Here is a 23,665-nt window from a genome sequence, read left to right on the forward strand (position 1 = left end):
AACTAAGAATAATGAAAAACTGCTTAAAAATATAAGAAAATCTTGTGACCTTATTTAGGCAGAGTTCTTATGTAGATACAAACAGCATAAGCCATAAAGGAACTGAATCAGTCTCAGAGAAAAGACAAATTAATTATAAAGCCAACTTTTCACCTCATCATCCTACATAGAAAGACCATCAATAAGATTTGTCTCCACACCCAGAGTTTCTCATCAATTTTTAGTTCATTTTTTTTTTTTGAGACAGAGTCTCGCTCTGTCACCCAGGCTGGAGTGCAGTGGCCAGATCCCAGCTCACTGCAAGCTCCACCCCCCGGGTTTATGCCATCTCTCCTGCCTCAGCCTCCCCAGTAGCCGGGACTACAGGTGCCCGCCACCTCGCCCGGTTAGTTTTTTGTATTTTTTTTAGTAGAGATGGGGTTTCACCGTGTTAGCCAGGATGGTCTCGATCTCCTGACCTTGTGATCCACCCGTCTCGGCATCCCAAAGTGCTGGGATTACAGGCTTGAGCCACCGCGCCCAGCCTTTTTTTTTTTTTTTTTTAAAGACAGAATCTTGCTCTGTCGCCCAGGCTGGAGTGCAATGGTGCGATCTCGCCTCACTGCAACCTCTGCCCCCCAGGTTCACGCCATTCTCTTGGCTCAGCCTCCCGAGTAGCGGGGACTACAGACGCCCACCACCACGCCCGGTTAATTTTTTTTTTTTTTTTTTTTTAATTTTTAGTAGAGATGGGGTTTCACTATGTTGGCCAGCATGGTCTCGATCTCCTGACCTCGTGATCCACCTGCCTCAGCCTCCCAAAGTGCTGGCATTACAGGCGTGAGCCACCGTGCCTGGCCGACAATTTTTAGTTAATTCTTAAAAACTAATGGATGGCCGGGTGCGGTGGCTCACGCCTGTAATCCCAGCACTTTGGGAGGCCGAGATGGGCGGATCACGAGGTCAAGAGATCGAGACCATCCTGCCCAACATAGTGAAACCCTGTCTCTACTAAAAATACAAAATTTAGCCGGGCGTGGTGGCGCACAACTGTAATCCCAACCACTCAGGAGCTGAGGCAGGAGAATTGCTTCAATCCAGGAGGCAGTGCACTCCAGCCTGCCAACAGAGCAAGACTCCATCTCAAAAAAAAGATAAAAAATAAAAAGTAATAATAATGGATGGCCAAGAGCAGCCAAATATTTAAATAAAGCTTCCAACATGACAGACAAAAACCAAAACAGACCAATATACAGACAGAAATAAAGAACTCTGAGGAAACAAGCACAGAGTAGGGAGCTGAAGGAAACTTTACAAACTATAGCCAGTCCTTGCTTTGCACGTAGTACAGGATCATAAAAACATCTGGACCACTGAAAGGTGAGTATTCTACACTCGTACTCTTTTGTAAGTTTGAATCAGCTTCCAAAGGGTTATCCTTTGGACTCTAAAGGTGTTCTCCACTCACCTTTAGATCAGAGAAAAATGGATTTTTCTGTGACCTTTAGAAATTTTTGTCAAAACATTACTAAGTCTCTGACTCCGGGTTAAAAACGGAGAAACAAACAAACAAAAAGTAAAGCCATAACACTTAGTACACTGCAATTTAAAACACCAGAAACCACTGGGAATTAAAGTGTTTTATTTATTTGTATAAAACTTATGTCCATATAATGATATAGATCAATGACTGAACAATAAATAAGAGACAAATCTCTTGTTCAGAAGAATTCGACACTCTTCCCCCAAGGAGGTGGAACACAACTCCCCACCACTTAGGCTTGGGCAGTGTACAGTGACTTCCTTTCAAAGAGCAAAGTGTGGAAAGAGGGAGAACAGTAACTTCATGTGGAGAGATCTGACAAACACCACCTCAACCCAGGTGATGAAGGTTAACATCACAAGTGAGAAATCATATTGACAGCATGTTCCCTGATATGAAGTGATGAGGATGGCACTTCATCATGGGTCTTCCATCCAAAACCCACAACCTTACTAAAACCACTAGAAAAATAACAGACAAACTCAAGTGGAAGGATATTCCATAGATTAGCTGACCAATTTTGTCCTGAAACTGTCAAGGTAATCAAAAACAAGGAGAGTCAGAGAAACCGTCGTGGTCTAAAGGAGCCTATGGAGATACGATGGCCAAATATAATGTGGTATCCTAGATGAGATCCTGAAACTAAAACAGTAAAAGGACATTAGGTAAAAACCAAGGAAATATGAATAAAGTATGAGCTTTTGTTAAAAACAAAAAACCTTATTCAGAGTAGTTTAAACAGTGTGTGCCTTCTTCTTGCCATGTAACTTATGATACGGAGTGAGTGTTTCTTCTATGCCTGGGTGAACTGTTGTACTCCTTTGTAAGTTTGAATCAGCTTCCAATGGGTTATCCTTTGTGCTTTCAATGTAGTGAAGTATCTCTGCGAGCTCCTTTAATGTGAAATTTTGTGCTGGTGTTACTTCCTCCGGGACATCTTCATCCTTTTTGTCACAACCACTTTCCTCATTTATGCTGATAAGTTGCCTTCGTTAAGTTCCTCTGGCTGCAGATTTACAGTAACTCAAATGGCAGCAGTGTCAACATTCCCATGGTCAGCTAATTCTTCTTTATAATTCTACTTGTTTTGATTTGAATTTTACTTCCAACATTATCACTTATTGGTTCCTTGTCACACTTTCATCTTGGTTGATCAATTCCCTCTTTTGATTATCCATTTGAAAAGAATGTTGCCTGGGTTTATCACTGAGAAACAAGGAGACAACATAATGACATGTTTTGCTGTCTGAGTGAATAGAATAATGAATGTGCAGACACACAGACTCTGAAAGAAGTGACCTGATTGGTGACAGATCAGGATGTGCATCTGTTTTCTACACAGGGATAAGTGGACTGAAGAGCTAGTAGTGAAGTTTGTACTTTATTCAATTACTCACAGTTAATACATCATAGTCACTGAAATTGGAATCATATTATTGGGTGACTGGTGTTATTTAACTAACCTGGTGACTGAAATCCATGCATATCAGAACCATGCACAGAGAATTACTTGAAAAATTAATGTCCTTATGGACATAAAAGATAATTCTACATCCAAGAAAGAAGAGCCATGTGCATTCTTTCAAAGGAATATTGTGAAGACAAGAATTCTTAGAAACTAAAATAGGAGTTGAAAGAAAAAAAATCCAATGAAAGTATTGAAGGGGGAAAGTCAGGGAAATGTCCAAGAAATGAACAAAAAGATGAAAGACAATAGAATGGAACAAAGACAAAAACATTAGAGGATAAATCCAGGAAACCTGACTTTAACCATGGGAGTTCCAGAAAGAAAGAAGAGAGAAATGAAAGAAAAAAAAAAAACTGTCAAGGAAATAAAACAATACATTTCCTCCAAAATAAAAGACACAAGTCACAAGTCACAAGTCTCCAGCCTGTAACAGCCCACAGGGAGTACCCAGCATAACACTTTCAAGGCCCATTACTGTGGAATTTCAAAACACTGGGAAAGAAAAAAGAATATTCTCAAAAATTCCAGAAAGGCCGAGAGAGAGAGAGAGAGAGAGAAAGTGAGAGATAGAGAGAGACAGAGAGAGAGAAAGGAAGAAGAAGAAAAGAAAAAAGAGGCTATATACAAAGGATCTTGAATAAAACTGACATTAGATTTCTGGATAGCATGTTTGAATGCAAAGACACAAAGACAATGGAGCAACTTCCATTCCAGCCAAGATGGAGAAACAGGGACTGGATTTACCCACCCACCTAAAACAACCAAAAGAATCAGACAAAATATATGAAACAATGGTTCTGAAGGCACTGGACATTGGGCAAGGAAGCACAGTGATCCCCGAGAGACAGGAAACTAATGAGGTGAACCCAATGACTGCTCCAGTTTACTGGTTAGAGAACCCTGGATACCTGCAAAGGAAATCCTTGATGATTCAGCAGAGGACTGATGAGCACATAACGGGTGAGCAATTCCCCCGGGCTGGGGAAAGAACCATCCGAAAGGATTCAAGGGAACAATATATGGTGCTCACACAGGGCTGAGAACAACACCTGTTCCCACCAGCTAACTTGGGAAAACATATATCACAGCATTGGGGAGACTATTTTGGAAGGTCTTAGGCAATGAACACTGCTCCAGACCCACGAAACTACAAAAGTAAGACCTGAAAGAATCAAACTGATTCCAAATGTCTCAATGACATCCTTGAACAAAGTTCAAGAACATTTATAGGAATACAAAAATATCTAGCACACCACAAGGCAAAATTTATAATATATGGCATCTTATTAAAGACTACTAGGTTTCCTTCCTGTAGGAGATGGCTTTAAAAAAAAAGTAAAATAACAAAGACTATCAGGTATGCAAAAAGGCAGAAAAACACAACCCACAATAACAGTAATCAATCAACTGAAAGTGATGTGGAACTGATACAGATGTTAGAATTAACAGAGTAGGACACTGAAGGGTATTTATAACTGCATTCCATATGTTTAAAATGATAAGCTACAAACCAAACAGAACTTCTAGAAATGAAAAGTACAATGTCTGAGATACAGGCCCGGCAATAGTAACTATCCAAAATAAAACACAGAGAAAAAGAATTTTAAAAATTAAAAAGAGCATCTGTGACCTAGAAGACAACTTCAAGCACCTCAATATACATAAGTAATTGGAGTCCCTAAAAGACAAAATGAGAGCAAGAAAAAGAAAAAAAATCTTTCAAAATAATGGTTGAAAAATGTCCAAACTTTTTTTTTTGGGGGGGACAAGGTCTCACTCTGTCACCCAGGCTGGAGTGCTGTGACACAATCACAGCTCACTGCAGCCTTGACCTTCCCAGGCTCATGTGATCCTCCCCCTTCAGCCTCCCTAGTAGCTGGGACTACTGGCATGTGCCACCATGTCCAGCTAATTTTTTTTGTGTGTATTTTTTTTTGAAGAGACAGGGTTTTGCCATACTGCCTAGGCTGGTTGTGAACTCTTGGGTAAAAGAGATCCACCCGCCCCAGCCTCCTAAAGTGCTGGGATTACAGGCATGAGCCACTGCACCTAGCCTGCCATGTCCAAACTTGATGAAAGCTATAAATCCAGAAATCCAAGAAGCTCAATAAATCCCAAGCCGATAAGAAACTTGAAGAAAACATTAGCAGGGCACATCATAATCAAATTACTCAAAACTCATGATAAAGAAAACACTGTAAAAAGTAGCTACAGAAAAAGTTGTGTTACATACAGAGAAACAAAAATGGGGATGACAACAGATTTTTGTTGAGAAACAATGCAAGTAAGAAGAAAGTTGAGCAGTATCTTAAAAGAATGAAAGAAAAAAACCCGTCCATTTAGAATTCTATACCCAGCAAAAATATCTTTCAAAAATGAAGGTGAGGCCAGGTGCGGTGGTTCACGCCTGTAATCTCAGCATTTTGGGAGGCTGAAGCAGGCAGATCACCTGAGGTAAGCAGTTCAAGACCAGTCTGGCCAACATGGCAAAACCCCATCTCTCCTAAAAAATACAAAAATTAGCCAGGTGTGGTGGTGCACACCTGTAATCGCAGCTACTCAGAGGCTGAGGCAGGGGAATTGCTTGAACCCAGGAGGCAGAGGTTGCAGTGAGCTGAGGTTGTGCCACTGCACTCCAGCCTGGGCAACAGAGGAAGATTCTGTCTCAAAAAAAAAAAAAAAAAAAAGAAGAGATAAAGACATTTTTATACATACAAAAGAACTTGGGAGGCTGAGGCAGGATCACTTGAGCCCAGGAATTGGAGACCAGTCTGAACAACATAGTGAAACCTCATCTCTAAATAAACAAAACAAAACAAAACAAAAAAGCTGAAAGAGTTCATCACCAGCAGGTCTTTGACATAAGACATGGTTGACTCTTTCAGGCAAAAGGAAAATGGTAACAGATGGAAATACGTATAGAACTACACAAAGGAATGAGGAAATACTTACATGTATAAATAGATAAGTTTCTTTTTTCTTTCTTTCTTCCCTTTTTTCTTTCTTCTTTTTTTAATGAGATAGGATCTCGCTCTGTCACGTAGGCTGGAGTGCAGTGGTGTGAACACAGCTCACTGCAGCTTCAACCTCCTGGGCTCAAGGGATCCGCCTGCCTCAGCTTCCCGAGTAGCAGGGACTACGGGCATGTGACACCAAGCTCAGGTGCCACCAAGCTTGGCTAATTTTTTGGCTTTCTGTAGAGATAGTCTTTCCATGTTGCCCAGGCTGGTCTCAAACTCTGGGCTCAAGTGATCTTCCCACTGTGGCCTCCCAAAGTGCTGGGATTACAGGTGTGAGTCACTGCACCCAGCATTAAGATTTTTTATTACTTAATTCTTTTAGAAAATCACTGACTAAATAAGAAATGTAACAATGTTGCATGCTGTTAATAACATAAATGTAAAGGACACTAATAGCACAAAGGTTGGGAGCTGGGAAATTTAAGTATACTACTATAAGGTTCTTATGCTATATGTGAATTGATATAACTTGAAGGAAGACTATAATAGGTTAAAAGAAAATACTATATATCCTAATTCAATCCCAATCAAAATTTTACCAGATGCTTTTATATAAATTTATAAGCTGATACTGAAGTTCATAGGGAAATACAAAGGACAGAACAGCCAAAATAACTATGAAAAAGAAGACCAAAGAGAACAAAGTTGGAGGAAGGTTGAAGGTGGGGAAAGGAAGGCAACCTGGAGTGGGTGAGAGCAACAGAGCTGAATCCTGACCTATCCTATTTGTAAGTCAAAAGATAAACAGAAAAATCAAGAAGTATGGATGGAGCTGAAGGCCATTACCCTTAGCAAGCTCACACAGAAACAGAAAATCAAATACTGCATGTTCTCACTTATAAGTAGGCACTTTGTTCCCCTAAAACGGACACAAAGCGAGGAATGATAGGCGCTAGGGCCTACTTAAGGGTAGAGGGTGGGAGGAGGATCAGAAAAAATAACTACTGGGTACCAGGCTTAGTACCTAGATGATGAAATAATCTGTACAACAAACTTCTGTGACATGAGTTTACCTATATAACAAATCTGCACATGTACTCCAGAACCTAAAAGTTAAAAAAAAAAAAAATGAAGCAGCAGCAGTAAGTACATTATTTGAGAAAATAAATATCAAAAGAAAGAATTGAAAGTGGTTGTCTCTGAGGGACAGGATGAGGGTAGCAGAGGACTGCTGCTTTTTATTATAAACTTTTCTTTGTACTATTTGGCTTTTAAAGACAATGTTTGCATCTTTCACTGAAAATACTTTTTTATTTTTAAATGTCAAGGGCTTCACAAAGATTCACTCAATATGTGAAAAATCACTACTGCAATGGTAAATCATGACTTGTCTTTAAAGGGTATACACAACTCAGCTCTGTTACGAATTGGTTTTATGACCTTGAATATGACAGCTTCTCTGAGCCTCCAGTCCTCTTCTGTACAATTGTAACGTGACAGAGGATGGACCAGATCACCTCCAAGTCCCTTCTGGCTCCACCAGTCCACGTTTATCAGGTAACATTTTTGCTTACACAGTTACAGATACTACCTACCCATTCCTTAAAATAATACATTCCATTTCTTCAAAAATGTCCTCCCATCTATCTTCACCTCCATCCATCTGAGTTACTGTGGTATTACTGTATTCCACAATCATTAACATTTGCAGATAGAAATGACACAAAAGAAAACATTCAAAGCCAGTTACCTAAACAACAAAGTTTAAATCTTAATCCTGTGTGTTTCTGAAGATGTTCCATTTATTTGGAAACTGTCATTTTTGGTTCCTTCTGGTTTTCCTATAAACCCATTAACTCTAACTTGAGAAGAAAAGAAAACCCCCTAATGGCATCTGGGCAGGGTCAAATTTGGAAGTAAACTGCTCCTTCACAAATAATGACCAAAAAAAAAGAGGTAGGTGCCTGGAAGGATCCACCCACTCCTTTCTCCTCTCTGCTTGTGCACCCCCCTTTTTCTGATGCCCCCTGCAGGTAAATGACCAGAAATAAGAGAAAGCCATCAATCATGTGGAGAAGTCTATTCTAAATTCTCATAGTTTCATTATGTCATTAACTTAGCAATCCTAAATGGACATTCATGTCAGATTTTTACGCAAATTCCAAACGAAGGCATCATTAGCACTAACAATTTGATGTGATGAAGGAACAGGGTATGATGGCATTACCAGAAGGAGAAGAAATGGGGGGCCCACCTGAGAGGCTTCTCATCACATGGAGAATGTCATTTCAGTCCCCCTCAGAACAAAGAATCACCTACCAAAAGTTGTAACATCAAGAAACCACATGCTTCTTGCCTCTTGATTTAGTTTGTGATGACTCTTCCGGGGTTAATTTACAATTATAGCAAACTAGGAACTAATCTGCCAAGAATTCAGAGTCATTAATTTAAGATGATGAACCAATGTACCACATGGTCATTCACAAGAATTCCCCAATTCTCTTTATCAAATAGATGACATGATGTAATACTCAGAAAATAGTGGTGTGAATACTGATTTCTGCGGCATTGCATGCTATTGATAACCTTTTTATTTTCCCCTAAAAATGGCATGAAAAATCTTCAGATCTAATATTCCAAGGCATGTACATACTCCTACCTTCAGGTGGCTCTTTCAGTCTGAACAATAGGTAAGGCAATACAAATAAGGTAGATTATGGAGCAATTATGAAAAGAATGTCATTCCTCTCTGCCTTACTGTAAGCAAAGCAATGAAAAGCATTCCTAGCGTGACTTTGTACTGTTAAAAGAAACAAAACAGCCTGCATGGCCTTCTGAGCAGGACAGTGAGTAGGAAGACATGTTCCAAGTGTGGTAGAGGATCTCCTGTTCGTTCATTTATTTAAATGTTTTTCCAAGTGGCCACAAGTCATTACTTGTTAGGTGCGGGAACACTAAGAAGAATACGTGACAATCCCTGACTTTATCTTTTTACTTCTTACAACAGTCCCAAAGGCAAAGAATTCCCAAGGACTCTGGGTGGCACAGGAGGCATCTCACAAGCCTTTTCTAGTGGCAGGGAAGGATCATAAATGGATATCTTAGGAGGAAGCAGGCATTTTGGAAAGAGCATGAATGGGATTTGGGAAGAGAGAGATGAGGGCTTGAATTTATTTATTTGTTTTATGACTCTGAGCAAGTTCCTCAACTAAAAAATGGGTTACTGTGAAGATTAAGAAACAAAAACAGAAAAGTGCATGTTATGGTGCCTGGCACATGAGAGACTCAGTAAATGTCAGTGGCTTCTCTGTCACCTTCCTTTCCTATGGTGGGAAAGGTGGACAGTCGGTCCATGTTTTTGGAGAAGACACCGATATGGGTCTTCAGAGAGAAGACGAATAAAAAACATCAGAAAAGGAGGAGAGAAAGAGAGAAGGAAGAGCCGTAAGGAGGCACAAGGAGTAAGAACAGCTTGTACAGGATGGTCCCCAACGCTGGGCAGCAAGGAGGAAAGTGTTCCAGCAGCTTTGCTGATGGGCAGGTAAGCCATCAGCTACGTGGGCATTAGCTAATACAGGTGTCTGTTCGGAACCTGTGGATCACCGAGAACCACCTCAACTGCCCTACTCTATCGGAAGTGTACACAGGTTTCTAGTTTCACAGTTCTACTTCTCCCCAACATTTTATTATGAAAACTTCAAATATATAGAAAAGTTTAAAGAACTGTACAGTACAGGCACACTGATGTGTGCCTGCAATCCTAGCTACTTGGGAGGCTGAGGTGGGAGGATAGCTTGAGCCCAGGAATAGGAGACCAGCTGGGGAAATATAGCAAGACCCCACCACAAAATAAATAAATAAATAAATAAATAAATAAATAAATAAATATGAAACCTTTGAAATACTAAAACAAACAAACAAACAAAACACAAAGAAACACACACATATAAACAACAACCTAAAAAAAATGGGTCTGGCACACTGGCTCACGCCTGTAATCCCAGCACTTTGGGAGAGGGGTCGAGGTGCGTGGGTCATCTGAGGTCAGGAATTCAAGACCAGCCTGGTCAATACGGTGAAACCCAGACTCTACTAAAAATACAAAATTAGCCAGGTGTGCTGGCACATGTCTGTAATCCTAGCTACTTGGGAGGCTGAGGCAGGAGAATCGCCTGAACCCGGGAGGTGGAGGTTGCAGCGAGCCAAGATCACACCAGGAGGCAGAGGTTGCAGTGGGCCAAGATCGCACCACTGCACTGCAGCCTGGCAACAAAAGCAAAACTCCATCAAAACAAACAAACAAAACTACAGTAAACACCCACATACCCATCACAGATTTGAGTCCTTTTGCATTTGGGAAAAAGAGGCACAAAAGGGAGATTCTAGAATATTCTCGTTTTGCAAACCTTTGGCTTCTGCACTATCAGCAAGCTGAATGAAATGAAAAATCTTTGCTTCAGAGATTCCTGAATGGCCAAAAAGGAGGCCCCTCAAATCTGGAGATCGTATTTAAACATGGAACCACCTACCAGTACAAGGACAAACTTGGTTTTGGGCCACAGCAGTCATTTTTCATTCTTCCACCAACCTCCCCGAAATAAACACAAACATGCTGCAGTTTCTGCTGACTTACGATGTACCAGCAGAATTTTTAATAAGCATAAAGTGTCAAAAAAAAAAAAAAAAAAGAACTACGAGGAAAATGTTAAGGATTTCTATATCTGGCAATTAAAATACAGGATTTATACATTTAATGCTTTATTTCCACTAACACCACTATAAACTATACAAGACTAATCCTAAATGCACATGATTTGGGCAACTCAAACAGAAAATCTGTTTTGCATTTAGTTAAAGACATGGAAAAAACAGTATTTCACCTCCCTAACATCTAAGTGTGCTGAGGGCAATTTGTTTCAATTATTAGCAGCTTACACTATCACAAAAAATTATACTATTACATGAAGATAAGTACTCAATAATATAACACAATGTTAGAAACATAGATGATAATGAGACTTTTAATTATGGTTAATCAAATAAATAACATGAAGGTATCGAAAGAAACCATTAATTTTCAAATATTACTGCTATTATGAAACATGAACGCGTTCTAACACAACAAAGGTCATATAAGTGTAAGGTGATGTTAAACTTAGCTTCATGTTATTTAAAATAAAATCCTGAGATGACACACTGCTTTAATGTGTGAGGTGAAAGCAGGCTTTCAGTGCTGAATTCCAAATTTCTGCATACAAGAGCTTTTAAATGGAAATGCCGAATTTTATTGGAGACACTGACAAACCTTTCTATGTTTTCAAATTTAAAGAAAGCTAAGTCATTGCTAAAATCTCCTAAACTTTAATGAAATAATTACACATTTAAAAAAACTATAGAAATCTTAGAGTTTGTATTATTATTATTACTATTATTATTATTATTATTATTATTGAGACAGGGCCTCACTCAGTCACTCTCGGCCAGAGTGCAATGTTACAATCTCAGCTCACTGCAGCCTCGACTTCCTCAGCTCAAGTAATTCTCCCACCTCAGCCTCCCGTCACAGTTGGGACTACAAGGGCACACTACCGCACCCGGCTAAGTTTTGTAAGTTTTGTAGAGACAGGGTTTCACCATGTTACCCAGGCTGGTCTTGAACTCCTGAGCTCAAGTGATCTGCCCATCTTGGCGTTCCAAAGGGCTGGCTGGGATTACAGGCATGAGCCATCTGGCCTGGCTGAGTTTGAATTATGTTTTAATAATACATATAGATAAATTTTTTGAGGTGGGGTCTTGCTCTGTTGCCATAGCATGATCATGGCTCACTACTGCCTCAAACTCCTTAGCATAAGCAATTCTCCCACCTCAGCCTCCTGAGTACATGGGATTACAGACATGAGCCACCATACCTAACTAATTTTTTGATTTTTTTTTTTGGTCGTTGTTGTTGTTAGAGATGGGATCTTGCTATGTTGCCCAGGCTGGTCTTTAAGCTGTCCTTAAGCAAACCTCCCATCTCATCTTCCCAAAGTGCTAGAATTACAGGTATGAGCTACCATGCCCAGCCAATATAGATAATTTTTAATAAAAACAATTGTTCTGCTTCCACAGCTGTGCTTTTGTCAAAGCCTACAGAGCTGACACTTTACACTCTAGCTCGATTAAAGCAGACCTTCATCTAAAAATCAATCCATCCATTTGCCAGATGTGTTACAGCCCATACAACAGGTGAGAGGAGAAAGGCCAGATCTAAAAAGCATTTTCATAAATAAAGCATAAAACAGAAAAGCAACTGAAAATTATGAACTCAAATGTGGTAACTCATATTACATGATAATTCACTCATGAATTATCAATAATTCATAATTCTCTATTTACATTTTTAAAGTATTTTAGGTCTCTCATCAGCATTCTCTCCATTCTCAACCATCAAAAGAAAGGTTTCATGTAAAATTCTACTATAAAAATAGTATTCCAAATTGTCTGAATCCCTTAAAATTTTTTAAAACTGCAGTAAAGTACACATAAAATTTAGTGTCTTAACCATTTTAAGCATACAGTTCTGCAGCGTTATGTCCACTCACAATGCTGGGCAACCAATCTCCAGTACTGAATCATAAACAACTCGCCATTCCCACCTCTCCTCAGCCGGGGGCAATCACCACTCTCCTTTCTGTCTCTATGAATCTGACTTACTCTAGGAACCTCATATAAGTGGAATCATCTGGTGTTTTATCTTTTTGTGATGGGCTTTTCATTTTGCATAATGTCTTCAAGGTGATTCTATAGCTAAGGAGCAGAATTTACATCTATATCTTTATCTTAACCAAATCACATTTTTACAATTTGCTTGAAGCAAACTGAAGCATGTATTAGAATCTCCTTCCTTTTTAAGGCCGATTAATATTCCACTGTAAGCACATGCCACATTTTGCTTATCCAAGTTGTCCACATCTCTTTTATGTGATGCTACTCTCAGGAATCCTGTTGAACTCTGAAAGAAAGCAATCTCAAAGAAAGCAATCGTGTCCTGATCTACTGGTACAAGAGATGTCAAAGGAAGGAGACAAACTACATTCATTCATCTTTCCTGGACACCCAACCAGACAGATATGCCAGAGGGGGCATCTGTTAGAGCTATACTACATCTTTATTAAAAACCAAGTTTTATGTCTTTATGTACATTACATGGTAAAATCAATTTTCCTAGTTAATCATTCTATTAGTAACTGCACACTTTAAAATTCTGCATTTTACATTAACCAGACTCTAGTTTTATGCTGAATATTTACTTGAATTTCTTAAAATACTCCCTTGAGAATAGGCTGATCTCCTTTCTTACAATTGCACAGCTGGTAAGGTGCAAAGTAGCTGAATTCAGAGGGAGGAACGAGTGGGGGTGGTGGAAATTCTTCCTCACTTATTAAAAAAATAATTTAGAACAGGTGTAAAAGGTCTCTACCACTTTTCCAGTCTGAAATTAGCATAGCCCTTCAAAAGACAACTAGACCTAGCCAAAACTGGCAAGGAGGAGGGAAAGGTGGTGGCGGGTCAGCAGGAAGAGCTCTCAATTTGCTGCTAGAACATGAAGGCACAAAAAACATGGCACCTGCCCAAAGCATATCAATGATTCTAGTAATAAGAGCAATGTATTTAAAGTTCTGAGAGGAAACAGTTTTGGGATCTAGAATTCTACATCCAGCAACATTATACATGCAAAACAATATAACATTTAAGAAAATTACTCCCTCAAAAAAGTCCACACAAAAACCGCTGGGATGGCTGAAAGATTCTTCTGGGCAGCAAAGTTTCAATGACATAGGAATACACTTTCTTCTCTATGTCCCATTTATGTAACTTTTTTTCTCTACAGAGGATAACATTTATACAACCATAATATTATACATGCTGTATCCTGGTTTTCGTCTCTTAGGATCAACTTATAAAGAAGGCACAAAAGTATGGATACAAAAAGTAGTAAATATTATAAATAATAACTAACCAAAGTGAGAAGAGGGCAGAAGGAAGGCAGAATATACATCCTAAATTCCAAATCTTTTATAGCAGTAATCAGGATATATTGTTCAAAGTTGGTAAGTCAAGAAATGGACGTATTATTTAAAGGAATAATAGAAACCACTGAAAGAATGTAACAGGAGCTGCCACTGGGAAGAGGAACTGAGAGTGAAGAGTGAAGATTTTCCTCCTTCATTTTACACTCTACTGTACTACATGAATTTTTAAAAATTATGTGCATTTATCACTTCGGTGGTTTGAAAGGTGTCATGGGAAACATTTTCTCTGCTAAAATATACTTAACTTATAAGATCTACATTGAATTTGCCAACATTTACTCTGCCCAAATATAAGAGAGATTTTGCTGAGGTGGCTGGACGAGGTAAATCTACAGTCCTTTCCAGAAGCTAAGGCTCTATCCCAAGGGATAAGCAAATTGTAAAAATGTAATTTGGTTAAGATAAAGATAGAGATGTAAATTCTGCTCCTTGGCTATAGAACCTAGAGCAAACAAAAGCTAAACAACAGGAAATTTCCCCAGAAAAAGGCAAGACTAGGGGCAGAAAAGACAGTTAGAGCAGACTGGAGGTGTCCCAAGAGGCCCAGGGCAAGAAAGAAGCACCAAGGAAGAGCCAACACAGAGCTTCCTGGACTGCAGTGAGAGAGCCAGCTGCCACCAGGGTCAAAGGCGCCACTGCTTGCGCTGTAGACACACATTTTGAAACAGTAGTGGACGGTTGTGGGTCTCAAGGTGAGAGGCACCCACTCAAAGTGATGAATGTCTAAGCACAGGGCCAAGACACAGAGGGCAAAACGGGCTGACTACACATTCTTCTGCCACAGTGCTAGTAGTTTCCAACCATTTTGTTGAAACCACGAGAAGGACCTTCTAAAAACGTCTAGTATATAAATGATAGGTGGAAATTTACAGGGCGGTCTCCACTAAAAGGGTCAATGATTTTTTCTTTTCTTTTCTGAATCTCATTCTGTCACCCAGGCTGGAGTGCAGTGGTGGGATCATGGCTCACTGTAGCCTCGACTTCCTGAGCTCAAATTGTTGTACCACCTCAGCCTCCTGAGTAGCTGGGACTATAGGCATGGGCCACCATGTCTGGCTAATTTTTTTTTTTTTTTTTAGAGATGGGGTCTTGTCATGATGCCCAGGCTGGTCTCGAGCTTCTGAACTCAAGCAATCCTCCAGCTGCGACCTCCCAAAGTGCTGGGATTACAGGCATGCGCCACTGTGCTCAGCCAATGATTTTTTTATTTGACATGTCTTTATTATTGTAGTGTCATAAAGAGCTTTCATAGGTTCACCTGTGACACTGATTTACTGTATGTTCCTAAACTAAAAATTCCACTATAAGGATTTTCAAAACTCTAACCCTCAGGTTTAGAAGAGACTGCTATTTGCTATTTGAGAGAATCAAAGGGTCTCACAAGTTTTTATCAATTTCCACGTCATGCCCTACACACTGTGCACAGTATAAAAGCATTTGGAATTTAAGAGCCAGAAGGGACTTCAGCATTCTTTCCACCAAAATGCCTCATTTAAAATGAGAAAACAGAGGCACACGCTGGGCTCTTCATGGGTATTTACTGAAGGGAAGAGAGAACGAAGAGTCTTTTCCGAGGTGCTAGGTGGTGGCAGAGCCTAAGCTGGAACCCTTGGCTTCTGGTTGCCTGATAAGTCAGTTCCCTGTCCACTCGCCCTACGGCTTCTGTTGTCTTTAAGGCATTTTTCAGTAGGAAGGGAGAAAACACTTGCTCCACAGGCCCATTGATGCATAAACATGTAAGCACTTTGACAAGGCAATGGGTCCTGGAATATGGTCCGGTGAATCAGAATTCTCCTTCCTAAAGGGCTTTTTCCTCACTTTCTAATGTAATACATATATTCAGTTACTTTCAGAAACCACTAGCTGCAGATGAAAACCATATGGAATCCAAAAACCATAGCTTTGATATATGCATTAGCATTTCCTACCTAGCAGGAATTCCAAGAGCTACTCAATTTTCAAGGAAGGCTGAAATTTAGTCTCATAGAAAGGAAAGGCTAGAGGGAAGAGACCAGCCAGTGGGATTTTCCCATCAGTTGAGATAAACCAAAGAGCAAGTAACCAAAGGGCATGACTGATTAAAATCTCTATCAGTGCAAAGTGGCTCTAAAAAATCATTCCCTTTAATTAGAGAACATTATAGTATTAATAAAATGGGAATAGTAATAGCACCTATCTTTCAGGAATATTGTGAGTGTTGGTGCTGGCTTATGGGGACTAAGTACCTATTAGTGAGATCTTACATGTTTCAGCATCGACTGTAGAGGAGTATTCTCCAAACACTATGCTACCCTGTATTTCTTCAGATCCCACACCACCAAACCAAATCTTCCTCCCTCTCACAGCAAACTGATGTTCAGTCCAGTTTCTCCAGAACCCAAGCCCTCTTTTTTTTTTTTCCAGTTGTTAACTATAAAGTGCTTGAATATTCTGGACACTGAATCTATTACAGGAAAGAAAAGAAGCACACTGCTACAATACCAGTGCAAACAGCAAAAGAAATGGATGCTCATCTCTAGCAGCACTGCTAACGGCCACGTGTAGAAGCTTGACTGCTGTGACCAGCTCTGCCAAAGGCTCAGAGTCAATTCTCTAAAGCAAATAGAAGTGAGTCACAGAGCAGTGCCTGTCTTCCTCTCAAACATAATGCTGCCCTCCGAATCTTAACTGTACCTTTCTAATTATGGATGCCTGAATTTTTAAATTTGTATCTATGCCATTTCCCCCATACTTCAATCCCTTATTTTATTTAAGAGACTAATAACTGTTTAAAGAAAAAGAAAGAAAATGAATAAAAGCACTAATGTATCTATGGGGTTTATACAATATGTAGAAGTAAAATATAAGATAAAAGATCGCAAAGGATTGGGGAAGGGAGTAACTGGAAATATACTGTTAAGAGTCTCACACTGTTCATGAAGTAGTACATTTTTTGCTTGAAGACAGACTGTCAAAAACAAAAAGAGAAAATAAAAATAAAAGACTGTGATACTTGAAAGATGCATATTGTAATCTTAGAGTAGTGCTTGGCCAATAGAAATGTAATGTAACCAGGTATATAATTAAAAATGTTCAAATATCTACCATTTAAAAATGAAAATGAAGTCTAATTAATTTAATATTTCAACCTCATATATCAAAAATATTATCATTTCAACATGTAATCTGCATGTAAACAATGATTAATAGTTTACATTCTTCAAAATCTGGTGTGTAGTCTCTGTCTCAAAAAAAAAAAAAAATCTGGTGTGTAGTTATATTCACAACCCATCTCATTTTGGACTAGCAACATTTCAAGTACTCAATAGCCATGTGGTTAATGGCTACCGTCTTGGACAGTATAATTCCACAGCAAGGGTCAACCTTTCTCTAAAGGGTCACAGAGTAAACATTTTGAGTTTTGGGGGCCATAGGTCTCTGTCATAACTACCCAACTTTGCCACTGTAACTCAAAAGCAGCCACAGGCAATATGTAAATGAATGGGTGGCTGGGCACAGTGGCTTGTGCCTATAAGCCCAGCACTTTGAGAGGCGGAGGTGGGAGGATCACTAGAACCAAGGAGTTCAAGACCAGTCCAGGTAACATAGCGAGACCCCATCTCTATAAAAAAATTATTTAAATAAAACAAAATAAAAATAAATGAATGGGCAAGGCTGTGTTCCAACAAAACCTTATAAAAACATGTGAGCCACATGGGCCAGATTTGGTTTGAGAGCTGTAGTTTACCAACCACCAATCTGGAACAATGACTTTAAAAAACAACACAAAGCGGTATAAGCAAAAAGTCAATAGAGAAGATAAAATGGGATGATAAAATATCAGCAAATACTAAATAATACATAATTCAATCAAAAGGCAGTAGAGTAAGAGGAACAGAGGGACACAGAAGAAACAGGACAAACAGGAAACAAACCACAAGATGGGAGGCAGATCTGTCCTCAACATTAGTTCAATATAAATGGCAGAGATTGTCAGGAGCAAGAGCCAGCTATATGCAATTTATAAGAAACACACTTTCATTATAAAGACAAACCAGTTACCAGTAAAGACTGAACAAGGGCCGGGTGCGGAGGCTCACGCCTGTAATCCCAGCACTTTGGGAGGCCGAGGTGGGCGGATCACGAGGTCAGGAGATCGAGACCATCCTGGCTAACACGGTGAAACCCCATCTCTACTAAAAAATACAAAAAACTAGCCGGGCGAGGTGGCGGGTGCCTGTAGTCCCAGCTACTCGGGAGGCTGAGGCAGGAGAATGGTGTGAACCCGGGAGACAGAGCTTGCAGTGAGCTGAGATCCGGCCACTGCACTCCAGCCTGGGCGACAGGCCAGATTCCGTCTCAAAAAAAAAAAAAAAAAGACTGAACAAAAATATACGACGCAAACACTAAGTATAAGAAAATAGGCAAGGTGTGGTGGCTCATACCTGTAATCCCAGCACTTTGGGAGGTCAAAGCAGGTGGATCATTTGAGGTCAGAAGTTCGAGACCAGCCTGGCCAACACAGCGAAACCCGGTCTCTACTAAAAATGCAAAAAATTAGCTGGGTGTGATGGCACATGCCTGTAATCCCAGCTACTCGGCGGGCTGAGGCAGGAGAATCTCCTGAACCAGGGAGTTGGAGGTTGCAGTGAGCCGAGATTGCACCACTACACTCCAACCTGGCAACAGAGCAAGACTTTGTCTAAACAAACAAACAAACAAACAAATAATAATAATAATAATAACTATTATATTATTATAATAATAGTTATTATTATGAGATCAACATAACCCTGATACCAAAACTTGACAAAAATAGAAAATTACAGGCTGGGCGCAGTGGCTCACACCTGTAATCCCAGCACTTTGGGAGGCCAAAGCGGGTGGATCACGAGGTCAGGAGTTCGAGACCGTCCTGGCCAACATGGTGAAACTTCGTCTCTACTAAAAATACAAAAAAATTTAGCTGGGCATGGTGGTGTGTGCCTGTAATCCCAGTTACTCGGGAGGCTGAGGCAGGAAAATCACTTGAACCAGGGAGTCGGAGGTTGCAGTGAGCCGAGATTGCGCCACTGCACACTCCAGCCTGACGACAGAGCGAGACTCCATCTCAAAAAAAGAAAAGAAAATTACAGTTTAATATTCCTCATGAACAGAGATGCAAAAAATATTTAACACAATATCAGCAATCAAATCCAATAACATATTAAAAGGATAACACTTTACAGCCAAGTGGGATTTCTTTCAGGCATATAAATCTGATTAAACATTCAAGTATCAATTAGTATAATTCAAAATTTTAACAAAATAAAGGATGGCCAGGTGCACAGCTACCTAATACTAGCACTCTGGGAGGTGGGAGGATCTCTTGAGGCCAAAGGGTCCAAAACCAGTCTGAGTAACATAGTGAGACTCTTGTCTCTACAAAAATAAAAAAATTAGCCAAGTGTGGTGGTGCACACCCGTAGTTCCAGCTACTCAGGAGGCTGAGGTGGGATGATCCCTTGAGCCCAGGAGTTCAAGGCTGCCATGAGCTATGATTATGCCACAGCACTCTAGCCTGGGCAACAGACCCTGTCTCAGAAATATTAAAAATAAATAAATAAAAGACAAAACCCATAAGACAATTTTTAAAGATACAGAAAGAGCACCTGAAAAGATTCAATATCCACTTGTGATGTTGAATGATTTCTTAACGTACTAGAAATGGAAAGCAACTTCCCCAATCTGAAAAAGAATGTGTATGAACAACCTAAAATCTTACTTAATGGGGAAACATTGAACTTCTCCTCCCTAATACTGGAAACAAGGCAGGGATATCCACTCTCTCTATTTCTATTTAACCATATGCTAAAGGTGCTACTCAGTGCAATAAGGCAAGAAAAATAAATAAAAGACATAAAGACTAGAAAAGATGTAAAACTTGTGAACAGCATACAACGTAATTGTGCACATAGAAAACCTTATGGAATATTTTTAAAAATCCTATTAGAACAAATAACTGAATTTAAAAAGGTTGCAAGACATGAAGTCAATATATAACAATGAATTATATTTCTTTTTTTTTTGAGATGAAGTCTTGCTCTTGTCCCCCAGGCTGGAGTGCAATGGCGCTATCTTGGCTCACTGCAACCTCCACCTCCCAGGTTCAAGTGATTCTCCTGCCCTCAGCCTCCCGAGTAGCTGGGATTATAGTCACCTGCCACCACAGCTGGCTAATTCTTTTATTTTAAGTAGAGACAGTGTTTGGCCAGGCTGGTCTTGAATTCCTGACCTCAGGGGATCCATCCGCCTCGGCCTCCCAAAGTTTTGGGATTACAGGTGTGAGCCACTGTGCCCAGCAACAATGAATTATATTTCTATACAAAAGCAGCAAACAGTTTGAAAATGACATTTAAGAAACAATTCCAGGCCAGGCCAGGCCTGGTGGCTCACACCTATAATACTAACGCTTTAAGAGGTCAAGGCGGGAGGTTCACTTGAACCGAGGAGTTCAAGATCAGCTTGGGAAACACAGTGAGACTCTGTCTCTACAAAAAAATTTTTTTTAATTAGCCAGGAGTGGTGGCAAGTAGCTGTAGTCCCCAGCTATTTGGGTGGCTGAGTGAGTCAAACCAATAAAGGAAGAAAACTCTTTTAAACAAATTGTTAAAATGTTGTTGGAACAACCAGACAGTCATATGGGAAAAAATAAACCCTGATCTCCATATCTCACTCCACATACACGATTAATTTGAAATGGGTCATGACCTAAATGTAAAAGGTAAAATTACAAACCTTCTACCAAATAAACAAAAAGAAGAGACAATCACTGCAACCTTAGCGTAGGCAAATATTTTGGGGGGGGGGGGCAGAATCCACTAACAATAAAAGGAAAAACTTAATAAACAAGACTTTATGAAAATAAAAGATATCTGGCTGGGTGTGGTGGTTCGCACCTATAATCCCAGCACTTTGGGAGGCCGAGGCTGCCGGATCACTTGAGGCCAGGAGTTCAAGACCAGCCTGGGCAACATGGTGAAACCCTGTTTCTACTAAAAATACAAAAATTACCCAGGTGTGGTGGTGCACATCTGTAATCTACTCCGGAAGGTGAGGCACGAGAATCACTTGAGCCTGACAGGCAGAGGTGGCAGTGAGCTGAGATTGCACCACTGTACTCCAGCCTAGACAACAAAGCAAGACTGTCTCAAAAGGAAAGAAGAACAAATCAGAAATATGTGCTCATTTAAAAACATCACAAAGAAATGAATAGGTAAACCACAGAATCAAAAAAATACACATGCAGCACAAACATCTACAAAGGCTATGTATCTGGACTATATACAAGAACTATAAGTTAATAGCAAAAAGACAACCCAATTTTAAAAAGGGCAAGAGACTTAAAAAGCCACCTCAATGGTCAACAAGAACATTAAATGGTAGTCAATATCATTAGCATGAGAGAAATGCAAATTAAAACCACAATGCAATACTGTTTCATTCCCTCTAAGATGACTAAAGTTAAAAGACTGACAGTCAGGTGCAGTGGCTCACACCTGTAATCCCAACACTTTGGGAGGCCGAGGCAGGTGGATCACTTGAGGTCAGGAGTTCGAGACCAGCCTGGCCAACATGGCAAAACACCATCTCTACTAAAAATACAAAAATTAGCTGGGTGAGGTGGTGCGCATCTGTAGTCGCAGCTTCTCAGGAAGCAGAGGCCTGTGAATCGCTTGATCCCAGGAAGGAGGTTGCAGTGAGCCAAGATCGCGCTACTGCACTCTAGCCTGGGAAAAAGAGCAAGACCTGTCTCAATAAATAAATAAATAAATAAATAAATAAATAAATAAATGAATAAAATTATAAAAGATTAACAGCATGAAATGCTGACAAGGATGTGGACTAAATAAAATTCACACAATAAAATGGCATAACAAACTCATACTATAAAATGCTATATCCACTTTGGAGAGCTGTTTCTTTGCTCTTAATAAAGTTTAACACATACTTATCCTAAAAATCAATAATTCAGGCCGGGCGCAGTGGCTCAAGCCTGTAATCCCAGCACTTTGGGAGGCCGAGGCAGGCGGATCACGAGGTCAGGAGATCGAGACCATCCTGGCGAACACGGTGAAACCCCGTCTCTACTAAAAATACAAAAAAATTAGCCGGGTGTGGTGGCAGGTGCCTATAGTCCCAGCTTCTAGGGAGGCTGAGGCAGGAGAATGGCGTGAACCCGGGAGGCGGCGGAACTTGCAGTGAGCCAGGATCGCGCCACTGTACTCCAGCCTGGGCGACAGAGCGAGACTCCGTCTCAAAAAAAAAAAAAAAAAAAAAAAAAAAAAAAATCAATAATTCTACTCCTACATATGCAGACAAAAAAAATTCTCTTACTGAAACATTCACAGCAGCCTTACCGATAATAGCCCCAAACGAGAAACAGTTCAAACGTCCACCATCAAGAGAATGGGGGTAAAATGAATGTTGCACATTTACATAATTAAATACTACTCAACGATTTAAAAAAACTACTGAGACGCAATATCAAGGATGAATTTTAAAAATATATTAAGCAAAAAAGGTAAACACAATGCCAAACGATTCTATTTTTTATAAATTCCAAGAATAGGTGAAACTAATCTTACAGTGGTAAAAATTTAAAAATGGTTGCTTAGGGTCATGGGAATTGTAGTGGGAATTTGGGATTGTTTGAAAACGGACATAAGGAAATTCAAGGGAAATAGAAATGTTATGTATCTCGCTTTGGTTGGAGGTTATATGACTGCATACAACTGTTAAAACTCTTTGAACTAAACATTTACAATCTCTGCATTTTATTTTATCTTAATCATACCTCAATTTCTTTAACCTCTAAAACACCATTTTTAAACTATAGAGGGCAATCTGAAATTTTTTTTTTTTTTTTTTGGAGACGGAGTCTTGCTGTGTCCCCCAGGCTGGAGTGCAGTGGCGCGATCTCGGCTCACTGCAAGCTCCGCCTCCCAGATTCACGCCATTCTCCTGCCTCAGCCTCCTGAGTAGCTGGGACTACAGGTGCCCACTACCGCGCCGGGCTAATTTTTTGTATTTTTAGTAGAGACGGTGTTTCACCGTGGTCTCGATCTCCTGACCTTGTGATCCGCCCGCCTCGGCCTCCCAAAGTGCTAGGATTACAGGCGTGAGCCACCGCGCCCGGCCGGCAATCTGAAATATTAACAGTGATTGCTTCTGGGTGTTGGGATTATGGTTCATTTTTTTCTCTTGTAAATTCACATTGTTCTAAACTTCACAGTTTTCTTTTTTTTTTGAGACGGAGTCTGGCTCTGTCGCCCAGGCTGGAGTGCAGTGGCCGGATCTCAGCTCACTGCAAGCTCCGCCTCCCAGGTTTACGCCATTCTCCTGCCTCAGCCTCCCGAGTAGCTGGGACTACAAGCGCCCATCACCTCGCCCGGCTAGTTTTTTGTATTTTTTTAGTAGAGAAGGGGTTTCACCGTGTTCACCAGGATGGTCTCGATCTCCTGACCTAGTGATTCGCCCGTCTCGGCCTCCCAAAGTGCTGGGATTACAGGCTTGAGCCACTGCGCCTGGCCTTCACAATTTTCTATAACGAACATATATATGTATACATTTTTCCCATTTTCTATATGTGTTTTGTAGTTTCACAAAGATACTAAATGTT

The 23,665-nt window shown here is 40.2% G+C and overlaps 1 protein-coding gene across 3 annotated transcripts in view; it reads right to left on the reverse strand.

The window, feature by feature from the left end:
- LOC105467735 (poly(A)-specific ribonuclease) overlaps positions 1-23,665 on the reverse strand; it is a 200,101-nt gene that overhangs the window by 25,426 nt on the left and 151,010 nt on the right. The window lies entirely within an intron of this gene.

This window comes from Macaca nemestrina, chromosome 18 (genome assembly GCF_043159975.1).
Source record: "Macaca nemestrina isolate mMacNem1 chromosome 18, mMacNem.hap1, whole genome shotgun sequence".
Classification (NCBI taxonomy): Eukaryota; Metazoa; Chordata; class Mammalia; order Primates; family Cercopithecidae; genus Macaca; species Macaca nemestrina.